This window comes from Corvus brachyrhynchos, unplaced genomic scaffold, assembly GCF_000691975.1.
Source record: "Corvus brachyrhynchos isolate BGI_N302 unplaced genomic scaffold, ASM69197v1 scaffold597, whole genome shotgun sequence".
Lineage (NCBI taxonomy): Eukaryota > Metazoa > Chordata > Aves > Passeriformes > Corvidae > Corvus > Corvus brachyrhynchos.
Window position 1 is genome coordinate 349923 of NW_008239000.1, and position 12145 is coordinate 362067.

The 12145-nt window shown below is 44.7% G+C and overlaps 1 protein-coding gene across 1 annotated transcript in view; it reads right to left on the reverse strand.

Moving 5' to 3' along the window:
* The window catches only part of ALPK1 (alpha kinase 1), a 34859-nt gene extending 22720 nt beyond the window's left edge, over positions 1-12139 (reverse strand). Inside the window, exons 1-2 of the mRNA XM_017738938.1 lie at positions 11534-12139; positions 3369-3469 (exon numbers count right to left, since the gene is read on the reverse strand). The gene's annotated coding sequence lies outside the window, so the exon portion shown is untranslated. The remainder of the gene's footprint in view (positions 1-3368; positions 3470-11533) is intronic.
* Between the last annotated feature and the right edge of the window lie 6 nt (positions 12140-12145).

Below are 12145 nucleotides of genomic sequence, written 5' to 3' on the forward strand. Positions count from 1 at the left end.
AAAGCCACCAGGGCCACCCTCTGCAGGGTTTGAGCCAGCTGAGCACAGCTGAGTGCTGGGATCACATCCCTGTGGATGCACCAGGCACAGGGCCCATTTAGGGGCTCCCATCAGGAGCAAAAGGAGATTGGGCCAGAGACAGGGCTGGGGACAAAGCTACAGCATGGTCCAAAGTCCACGCAGGAGATGGGGCTGAACTACCTGTCACTGACAAAGGTGAGTCTAAAAAAAAGGGCACAACAACGGGATTTGCTCATGGCACAAGGTCCAAGTCCACATCCTAGTTCACAAAGGTCCCCTTTCCCTGGCAGGGACAGACCTCTGAACCTGGGGACAACAGGCAGAAAGCAGAGTCCTCTGCTCCCTGCCAGGTCTAGACAAGCTGATCCAGTTGCTGGGTATCCATCAGGGAAAAGAAAAGCATAGTCACACTAACACACCTATGCCAGTGTTGCTTGCTCTGTTAACTGCACTGACATCTGCTAAATGATTTATCTGATTACCCAGCCCTGTGGGAAGGAGTGTGTGGCTGCCCCAGGAGTACCTCCCAGGTTGGGATGAAGCATCCCTGCCATCTGGCCTGGACTCCATTTCTTTGTGTAACTGATTTCTCAAAAATTTCATTTTTCAGGGAGCCCACTCGAGTGACTACCAAGCACATATACACCTGCCTCGAAACCACTGTGGACAGTAGTCCTGGGAACTGGGACCTGGAAACTGCTTCAAGAGCATGCAGAAGCACATTGGACAAGGCCTGTGCTCAGCTGCCACCTCGCAGCCTGTAAATAAATGCTCATAAGCACGATTTGCTGTGAAGACAAACTAAAGCAAGCAAACACTGGGGTATTTCCCTTTACAAAAAATAACATGGCACTAGGAGCACCCAAGGGAGCTCATGGATGTGCTCCACTTCTCTGTGATGCAGCCCAGAGTCCCAAATCAGACTTTTAAGCCCAGCTCTTGTTGGGTCTTTACTGCAGGCAGGAGGGCCCCGTGGCTTTGTGAGCCACACAAGCTGCCACTCTCACAAAGAGCTGCAGGGGCTTAGCAGGGAAGCTCAAATTAGTGTGGAAGTACAGCACTTGGCTTCCTTGGATTGGGAGGATTTAACTCACCGGGAAACTGCCAGGTCCGTAACAGTGATCTATGAATGTCAGCAAGCAAGGGATTTCTCTTCAAGTACATTTTTCCAAAGAATTGAATAAACAGCAAGGACACAGAGTAATAAAATAATGATTTACAACGGCAGCAACACCAAAGTGCTGGAACCATAGAGAAAAGTGCAATAAACTGTACATTAGTACTCAGAAGGTAGAGAGTCTTTTGAGACCCACCACTGGGGACAATGACTCGCATCATAAAATCAGCTTAAAATGCACCACAGAGCTTTAAACCACATCAGCATCCTTTACACAGATGCCACTTTGTAAGTTGTGTTGTGTGACAGCTGTGGCGTTGAGTGACAGCTGGGAGGGGGAAATAACCAGGCACGCAGCTTTCCTGGGGAAACACAGGACTTGAGCCTAAAGCCCAAGAGCAGAACAGCAAAAACTTCTGGAGGCCTTTAGAACCCTCTCAATGGTTACTAATCAGCTTTCTCAAAGTTCCCTTAAATCCTAACAAGTGGTACTTTAAGGAGGTGGTTTTGAAGTGGTAAAAATTGCAGCCTGACCTGCTGCAAAACTGCCTGGACAAAAATGTTTCCTAAGCATGCACTTAAAAATCCTCTTTGAAAACACGTAATAAAACCAGTTTTGCATCAGGGTGAGGATTTAAGCATTCCTTGGCAACAGGAAAGCTCCTTTACTCCAGTTTTGGGCAAACCTAGCTTTTAAATGCTCAATGTAATTGTTAGACACTTTGAAACAGAAATTATGAGGAAAAAAAAAAACAAAAATCTGTGCCATTTCTGGTTGGAGCCTGGATTAAAATAACTCCTCGCATCAAACATGAGGAAAAATTATTCCAAAGGTCTCGGGGATGAGAAAATACATTTCTGTGGTTGCCTTCTAATTGGAGCCGGGGTTCAGAACAAGGGGGATGGAGGGAAGAATTGGGTGGGCAACAGAGAAATGATCTCTTTAATAAGAAATGGGCCGTACTGTGACATTTCAGAGCCCTTGGGCTAGAAGAGCAAATGATCTGTCCAGAGAAAGGAATTTTAAGTTCTGCCGTGGATGGAAGGAAGCCCGGGAGTCAATCTAGCTGGTTTAAGACTGCAATTAGCTTTGGAGGCTTTAAGAAAAAGAAGATGTAATTGCTGCATTCAAACTTCAAATGCAGCAAGGATAACAAGCGCCGGTTTCTCGGACAACATAATTTGGGAAATTTTCCACAGCATTATGGTCCTGAAACACAAATTAGAGATTGCCAGACCTTTTCTCTCTGAAAATATATTATCCTAATTTTCATCTTATTCAGGGTACCCTCCAGTTCCAGGGAGACTAATGAAGAGGAAGCAAAGACCTGATGAGTTCCATGTGGAGACTACATTTATGGATTAATCCCAACAGGGAGCAAATAAACCTTATTCCCAGGGCTCTCGGTTGGGACTCGACACAATCAATTGAGGAATGGATAGTTATTTATGACTGAGGCTGTTTTGACTTTCAAATAAACATTTTAATTATTTTAAGTGTTACACTGGAACTTAGAATGTGAGCCCTGTTTTCATTGCGGCGCCTTGCTCTCCTGCCTCCTAATCCCAAACCACTCCGGTCATTATGACACCGTGCAAATGATACTGATTTTCACGCCCAAAACATTTTAAAATCCATGGACCAGGCAAACTAGGGAAGAGGAAGGAGGAAAAGGGAGGAGGATCTTTCTGAGCGCAGCCAGCATAAATGAAAGGAACACCCTCAGACTGCACTGAGCCCAAAGCAGCAGAGGTGCCCAACTCTGAAACCCTTTTGTAATCAAGTTGGCACATCCTGATCCATCTTTGTATCCTGCTTTTCTCTGCCTGCTCCTACAAGCAATTTTAATAACCAAAGTACTTAGGAGTGTTTCTTTTTAACAGCTCATTTTCAATTCAAGTACCTGCACCACTTGCACTGCTAGCTTTTCCCTTCAGCCTCATTTGGTGTACTGCAGCCCTTCCACTCAGGGCTTCCCTGAGGTTAATGAAGCCACACTCATTTTTAGGGAAGCTCCTTAGGCTGTTAGAGTCTCTTGCTAAATAAAGACAAGGGGTGAAATCACGACACAGAGGCAGTGCTAGAGCTGTTGTAGCTGTTGGAGTTACAGTCTCACCTTCACTCCATATTATGATATTTTATCTTCCATTGCTTTCTGTAGGGAGACAGAAAAATCTGCAGCAGATTGTCCTTGGAAGAGCAATGGAACACTAAGGCTGCTGTTTTTACCTGCAGCAGGTAAGAGGGAGCATGCACATCACACAGCACCCTCAGCTGCTCTCCCTCCCGTGGATTTGTGCACGAGCCTTCTGGAGTCCTTCCCACCACTCCTGTCAAAAATAATAGCTCAGCTTTATTTTTGGCTTTGGCAGCTTGAGGGATTAAAAACGCAAACAGAAAAAAAACCCCAAAACCAAAACAAAAAAAAAATCACAAAAAAAAACCCAACCAAAAAAAAGCCAGGCTCAAGATAACTTAGCAAAGATTTCAATAATTGAGTTACTGTCATCTCCCACAGAAGGCGAATTCAGTTTCCCTGAATATTTCAGTGCACACATGCTTGTGTTTTCCTAGAGCATTTACCTTTCTTCGCAAAAAGATGGTTTTATAAAATAAATAGATTTGCTAGGGGCTTTACTTAGTTAGTTAGCTAGTTTACTTCTCTGGCTTAAAGATTAGATGTTTTCTTTTGGTAAAGCTGGCTATCCCAACTGGCTGTATTAAAATAAGGAAGAATCTCAATCAAAAAGCCTCTCCTAAGGCAAGCTTTCTTGTTAATATGCACCAACATGAAAGGGTTTCTTTTCATCCTATACAACTACAGTGTGTGTAAATTGCAGGGGGCTCATTGGCATAAATCTTGGCTGTGACCTCTGAGGTAAACTGGATTTACATTACTTTCTGACAAGAATTAAATGAAGGCCTTGTGGATATATGAACAGCCTTCTAGACTGCAACAGATGGGCATGAATGTGCTCCCTAGGCAAACTATCAGTGACATCTGTGTCCTCCAAATTCTGGTGGTCTCAGCCAATTAGCAGGCAAAAGGGAAGAAAAAAAAGCCGGCCCCTGCACAGCTTCCCCAGCCAGAGCCGAAGCAGAAGTGCTTCTGTTTGGAAATGGGATCAAGAACAGCCTCCAGCAGCAAGGAGGTGCTTTGCTGGCTGCTATAATGTGGAGGTAATACAACAGGAAAAGCTGAAGTAATTAGGTAGAACAGGTATTAATATTAATACAGGACAAATTCCAGCTCCAGCTAAGCCTGTGTGGGGCTGGGATAATGGGCTACCATCATGGATTTACACTGCTGTAGCCAAGGATGGAGTTTTGTGGATCTTAAAAAGAAGAGGAGGGGTGAAAGTGAAGCCCGGTGCCTGACACAGCTAAGGCAGGAAAAGCCCTGCTCTTGATCCATATTCAAACCCCCACCACATCCCTCTCTCCCTGCAGAACTAGCCAAAGAGAAACTCTGCCCATACAGAATAATGGAATATCTGAAGTTGGAAGGGACACACACATAAGGATTCCCAAATCCATCTCCAAGCATCCCTCCCCGGGTGGATGGGGTCTGGGAAGCAACATATGCGACGGCCACTGCACCTGCCTGTTCCAAAGCTCAGTCCCTTGTGAAGAGCATTTCAGCTGCAAACATCCTGGGGGAAAAAGCCTTTCTAGTTTTGTTTGTGGGAATGAGGTTTGGGATTTCTTGGTGCAGCACAGACACAGAACAGAGCCACACGGCAACTGCTCACCACACGGAGCTGGCCAAAGGGGCATCAGGGAGTCAAAACCCATCTCCAGCCTACACCAGAGCCATGGTTTTGGGCCAGTTATACCAGAGGAGTGACCCAGACCAACACAAAACGTGAAGCTTATTCTCTGTCTCCCAGTTTTTAATGGAGCTGCCATGGCAGGAGCAGGCAGGACCTCTGGCTAAAAGCAGGGTATAGAACAAAAGCACCTGTTGTTTTGCCCTGGTCATGACTTTTCAGAGAGGCCACTTGGGTGCTTTTCCCTCACCCCTGCTATCCCAAGCACTACTAGGGAATGTAAAAAAAAAAAAAAAAAAAAAAAAAAAAGGAATAATTAAGGGGCAGATCAATAAATTAAAAAGTTCTAAAAAAAAGGAAAAAAGGCATAATGAATTTGGTACAGCACATATTTTTAGATCAAAGATGCCTTTGAAGTGACAAACCCTTAATCCATAAACTACTGAAGCACTTCCTTTCTCTCCCAAACTACTTGTTGTCAAATAAAATGGAAGTTAAGGAAATTATCTTTATCTGAAAATGGCCAAAAGAAGCCATCACCTAATGACAGCCTTGTCAAAATGACAATTGGGGAAATTGTTAGGAAGGGGAGGCCTGACGACTGGAGGAATAAGCTGGCTGTTTGCTCTAATCTGGTCAGGCAGGCCCCACACAATTCCAGTCAGCTTGCTGTGTGAAACAGCTAAGTCTTTGTCAACGCAGGCAGGGGCTGGAAAGACTCCTCTTTCATGAATATGTATCACCACCCTCCACGTCTACAGAAAAAAACCCCAAAACTTCCAAACAGCAAAATAAAAAAAAAAATAAAAGCATGGAAAATAAATCCCAGAACAACAAAATCCTGAGATATGGAGCTGCACAGAAAGAAAAAACGACTAAGCAATGAGAGCGCACGTTTTGGAAGTGCAGTCAGAAGGACCCTCTTCCCAAAGGCTTTCTTTGCACTTTTATGCCCCAGCAGACTGGGATGAGGCACTTCAAGTGCACAAAGGCAGAAGGGCCCATCGGGGTATTTAATGTCCATCACTGTGTTTTATATTTGGCGTTGGTGAGCACCAAACCCCGGGCCGCAGACACACACGGCCGGGCTGGTGCGACGGAGCTCACAGGAATTCCCTGTGCGAGGAGGGAAGCACCCGGAGCGGGCCTGAGCACTTCCAAGGGCAGGCACAGAGGCAGCTTCGGACCAGGGCCAGAAGTTTCCTGTGCAGCTGAAAAACCCAGGGAGAACGGGTTCCTTGAGAGGCGACAACGCGACCGAGGTGAGAAGCGGACAGTGACTCCCCAGAGCTCCCACTGAAATTATTTTCTGAGAGATGTCCATGGCATCTGTAAATAAAACCCTTCAAAATGCCTTGACTCGGGCAGTTGGAACTGGGGGTCACCTTGAGACTTTTTTTTACATTTGTACAATGCTAAATCTCAAGCGTTCTGAAGACTGGCATAAAAGTGAAATAGGAGAGCCAAATGAAGCCTACTGGGCTGCTGGTGGAGGTGGATGTACAGGCAGAAAGTGCCTTAAAAAGGTGCAGTGGCTCAGAAACGCATGTCAGAAACACTGTGTCTCTGCAGGACTGATGCTGCAACCCCTGTAAACCCAAAAACGGTGTTTAAAGCAATGGATGGGCAGATGGGGAGAGAACACAGGATGAAACAAAGCCTATGCCTGCTGCAGAAAACCCAAATGAAGATATTTTAAGACTTTTCAGCAAAGTCTGAAAAGTTACCTTCAAGTGCTTGTTGCTATATTTTTAACTTTGCTTGTAAAACTGCAAGCTAGGTCTTGATTTATTACAGAGAGCTCATGGTGGTATTATAAACTTCAGTTTTTCTCGAAACAACAACCGGAGTATGAAAGTTTGGCTCCCAGCAGGGATATCAAGACACAATGCTCAATTTTGAGGTTCCCAATATTATGCAATGTTTGCTATAGACATTTCCATTTCATTAGCATATTCTACTTTACATGAAATCCAGCAATGAATGCTGTCCCTGATCTAAGGCTAATCCTCTTTAAAGAGCTACAGGCTATATTACATGTGGCCACAGCCACGGTTATGCCAGGGCTGAATCACTTTGAAGCCTATTGAACAGTGTTCCCTTGTGAGACCATACACAGAGCCATAAACTGATGCTCCCTCTGCTGTGAAATCCTGCTGTGTCCATCACCAGAAGTTTCTGTCAGGGACAGGCTGGAGTCCCAGGCAAGGGGCTGCAAACCAGGAAGAGACACCCAGCTGCCTTCACCACCACTCAGTGCCAATTTCTGTGCCTGCAGTAATAAAAATCCTTTTCTCCTAAACCTCAACAGCAACTGCTCCAAGGAAGGGCTTCCAGAACAATCAAAGGTGAAGGTGAACCAGACAACGTGCTTCCCTGAGTAGGAAGGAAGCTGCTTGAGTAGTTTGGGACACAGACATATCTATCTTTGAAGGAAAAAGAGAGAAATGGTCATGTATGTACCTGCAAGCCTGCACTGCTCACAGCTGGGTGTCCTTAAATGCTATAAACTGAGATAGTGGAGTTGTGATTTTATTGCCACACAACGTAAAATCTTCCACACCTTCATGACACTGAACCGTGCCATAAATCAAATCCCTTCTGATGGGAGAGTATTTTCTAAAAGTCCTTGCAAGGAGTTTCAAAGATAAACTGAGACTTTTCCTGGAGTTTCAATGCTGCCGGATAGTTGTTTATTAAGTCTTATCAGAGGAACAGAGCCACCAGTGTGACCCAGGCATAACACAGAGCACAGAAAGCAGGAGAGAAGTCTAATTATCAAGATTTACATGGCCTTTTAAAGATAATTTAACCAATAGTTACTAAAAACATATATTATTTTCACTTTCCTACCAATTATTCAGTAACACAGCCAGGAACTGCGGAATTCTCTATCCAATCATTCCAAATTACTTTTACTGCAGAAATGGAGTGGTAGAAGAAGGAGAAGAAGGTTTGGAGAACAACAACAATCCTCCATTTTGATATTTTTTACTCTTATCTATTTACTACAAAGAGAAGCCCAAAACCTCTATATTTTTCACCCTTTGACAATCTTACATAGTAGTCTGTCACCTAATTCACACCACTGTATTTTCTAGTTCTTGTCTGACCGTTGGTAATTTTTTCCAAGGTTGGAGGCTAAAACAGCGTTGTTCAGGGGGGTAAGAACCCTTAAAAACAGCAGAGAAATACTCTGGGCACTCTGGGTTCCTACACCTTCACATCTATACAAATGCAAAGGAAAAAAAAAACCCAAGCAACGAAAAGATCACTATATGCTCTGATCCTACTACATATCAGCCAAATGCAGCTTATATTATCTTTAACTGCTCAAAATTTCTTTGTTCAACGAAGGGAACTGGAAAGGTTGATTCTGCTCAGCCTGCACTGTACACATGAAATTTTCTCTGTCTGAATGGTGTCAAACCAGACAGGGAGAGTAGATTCAGCTGCCACAGTAAAACGTGGGGCCTGGTGAAGCCAATGTTCAACCTCCTCGCTATCAAAATAGCCACACAAACGATTTTCTCCCTTGCAGCTCTTCATTTTCTTCATTAAGAGAGAATCCAGGCAGAAGGAGAAAGGGTCTGGAGGAAAGACAAACAAAAGGTGGAGGGAGCGACAGAGGGAATAGGGAAAATAATCAGGAGGATGGTGAGAGTGAAGAACAGCAGACAGCGGGAGGGGCAGGGCGATGGAAGAGAAACTGAGAAGGAAGAGAAAGGGAGAAGCCAGAAAGGCTCTAAAGGAGGACCAAGGGCAGATCATGATGTAGAACGAAAATGAGAACTTGGAAAGTGACATAAACAAAGTCCATCTTGTAAGGGATAGTTCTCCTCAGCAATCAAGGCGAGATTCCTCACCAGTTCATTCAGATCAGACGAGATGAAAAGAGAAGGGGAAGAGTTCTTTCTCCTGAGTAAACAAGGAGCAAAGAAAGAAATAAACACAGGGAACTGTGCTCGCTCTTCCTCCTTTGGAAGATCTCCTTTCTGCTTACGGAGTGGAGCTGCTCTGGGCACTGGGAGCTAAAACTTCAGTGAACACACATCCTCCCCATGCATCTCTCTTCCCTCTCACACTGACATCCAGTGGAATACACTGGGATATCTTCGGAGTACACCTGTCTTTGAGAAGGGCCTATTTCTTTTCTGTTTGAACATGAGGCACTTGGTTGCTGTACAGTAACAACAACTCATTGCAGAACCTCACTACAGGTTGTTGCATACTCCACTAGGCCTTTCCCAACTCTCGGAAGTTACCACAGCCATTATTGCCATTAACTTACAAGTACCTCAACAGCTCTTGCACTACCAAAGTGAAATTTATGACTTAAAACGAAAAATAAAGAAAATGGAACGAAAAAACCCCCACAAACCCACAACTAATACCCACAAAACACAAAAATCCCCCAAAACAAATGTTGTCTTCCCATGTCCGGTCATACATTGCCATCTACTGGCTCCCACTCCTGTGCTCTGAGTGCAAGGGTGGTTTGCAATGAGAAAAGGGCTGTGAAGCAGCCTGGCATTTAAGGCTTTCAGTCAAGCAGTTCTCACTCACCTCTCCTCAGTGACTCGGGTCACCCCTGAGCCATCCCGGGCGAGCAAGCCCTGCGGCAGGTCGGGTACATCAGCATCGTGCCCAGGCCCACATGACAAGTGATAAGATATGAGCGAGGCATTTAATGCTGGGGAAAGCCAGCAAACAGGGCTCATGTCCCCCGGGAGACACGCCTGGAATATGGAGAGGGCTGGGGGGGACAACTACTCACCTACTGCACCTTTCTTGGGCTTTCTCCTGAGCTCACCACATCACAGCTGTCACACGCGTGACATGGAAATGTGAGCGCACGGCTCATGTCCCCTTGTGCCCAGAGCCAGCCCTGCAGAAGAGCACCACTTCCACCGATTTCTGCCTCAAAATCAACCCTCGATGCACTCAAACCGACTGCAATGCTTGGCACAAGAGCTGTCACCAGGTCACAGCATATGCTTTAATGTTCACCCAGTGACACTACGGACAAGCTGTGCCAGCGAGCGCGAACGCTGGTGACCAAAAATCCACGGGAATTATACACACACAACATTTACAGCTGTTGTCACCCTTTACACCTGCATCCACTGGCAAATCCGAGCACCACGTCGACAGCTTTGATAACCAGGTGTAAAATCTGACCTTCGGAGGGAAGGACAGAACTATGGACATCTCAGCAATCAGGCCAGACTTGCTGTTGATTCAGCAGGGTGACGACACTGTCATCATGTAAATTTAAATAGCAGAGACAAGGAGAAAGTTTCAGACTGGTCTGGACTGCTGCTGGTCTCAAATGTCCACAGAAAGGCTTTTATGTGATAACAGAGACATAACTATAAAGGACATTTTTCCCAAGTGTCCCAGAAACGTCATCACAGCATTCCCAACTCATAACCAGTCACACGGATCGTTAAGAGACTACACTTTCTATAGCTCTTCTGACCTACCACGAACATCCCACAAAGAGAACAAAACACACTTCCCCTCACTGACTCCTATTGCCTAAGCCACTTATGACTGACAGCAATGGAAAAGTTCCTAGTATTTTTCCATTTCCCAGATTTGCCTATGTGGGCTCTGGACTTATAGGAATCCGTTGTCAGAAAAACAGTGCACCATCTCAGCCACACCAAAACCACCTCCATCTACCAGCCTATGCATTGCAAATATTAAATTAGCCCAAACAACATATTTATTTGCAGTTTTGCTTTCGACCGAAGAAATTTCAACTAAAAAGAGAAGTTATTGTGACACTGAAATTAACTTTACTACAGCACGGAACAATTTTAGCTGGAAGATCACACAAAAACCCCACAGGCACAGAATGCCTGCATTTTTTTTCTCTCATAAAGGACAAACCTGGAGTTGTTTCCCTGAAGCTGGCAGTATTTCAACTGGTTGGAAACTTACGGAAGAGAGAAGCTGTAAATCCAGTTCCTGCCCTCCCCTGTACAAAGTCACACAGAGCTATACTTAAATCATAAAACAAAAAGGAATATTCAGCTAATTTGATGTTTCACAATCCTAGGAAAAAAAGGAAAGGTCCTTACATACCTCAATAGATACAAGTATCAAAATAATCCTATCAGAAAAGTTTTCTCATGACCTGGGAATCAGGCTGTTTCCGGAAACAGAGGGCTAACAGGAATTACAACCATCAAGAGATGCAATAAATAGCAGGGTTGTGCAATTCTGGCTTTTCCAGTAGGCAGCAAAGTACTTTTTTTTTACTTGTGTGTGAGCACACAGGCCCAGCCCTGCCTGCTGTAGAAAAGGCCTTCATCTGTGGGAGAAAGTTGGAATAATCTGTTTTCCTTCTCTGCTTTTCAACATGACTTCTTGCAAAACACAGTTTAATCCTTTTTTTTTTCCCTGAGGTCAGGGAGAATAGCCCAATGAACAGATGTATTAGACTGCATACAGATAAAAGTTATTCCACAAGAGCTACAAAGGAACTTATCAACCCACGAGTCATTCACCTGTTTGTTGAAGATACACAAGGAACCCGCAAGTGAAAAACAGTTTATATGAACCAACACAGTATTTCACCGCCCGTGCCAAAGCAATCAAAGCCTCAGTACTTACTTGCCAGTCCCCACGCTGTACGGGCACAGGGGAGGGAGGACACGGAACATCTGGGACCTGGACTGAACGGGAACAGGTTTGCTTTGCCACTTGCTCTACGCTGGGGAGTAATACAGATTACTATGAAAAACCAAGCCGTTGGATAAGGAAGAATCCAGGGCTGTCTCAGGATTTGTAAAGGGAGGAAAAAAAAGAGAAGTAAGAAAAAGGAAAAGTTTTCAGATCAGTTTAGATCACCGCCCAGGGAAAGATTACGTTATTTCCCAAAGGCGGTGCGATGAAGCTGAACTGCGGTTGCTTAAAGCAAACAACCAAATATTTAAAAATAATCAGTTTAAGAACATAATCAGATCAACTGCTATGCTTATAACGCGCCGCTTACTAAAGCGTTTTACTCCTCAAAGCGTTGATTTGGGGGGTAAAATTGAAATTATTTTGTCCGACGGCTGAGCCCGTGAACCTGCGATCAGATCCCTGACACGGTTCTCGACACACGCTCAGATGGCTCCGTAAACCCTGGACAGAGCTATGGCTATTTCTTTCGGATTATTCACTACAATAAATAATTTAACTCTTTTTTTCCCCCCCCTTTATTTTTAACAAAATGTTCTC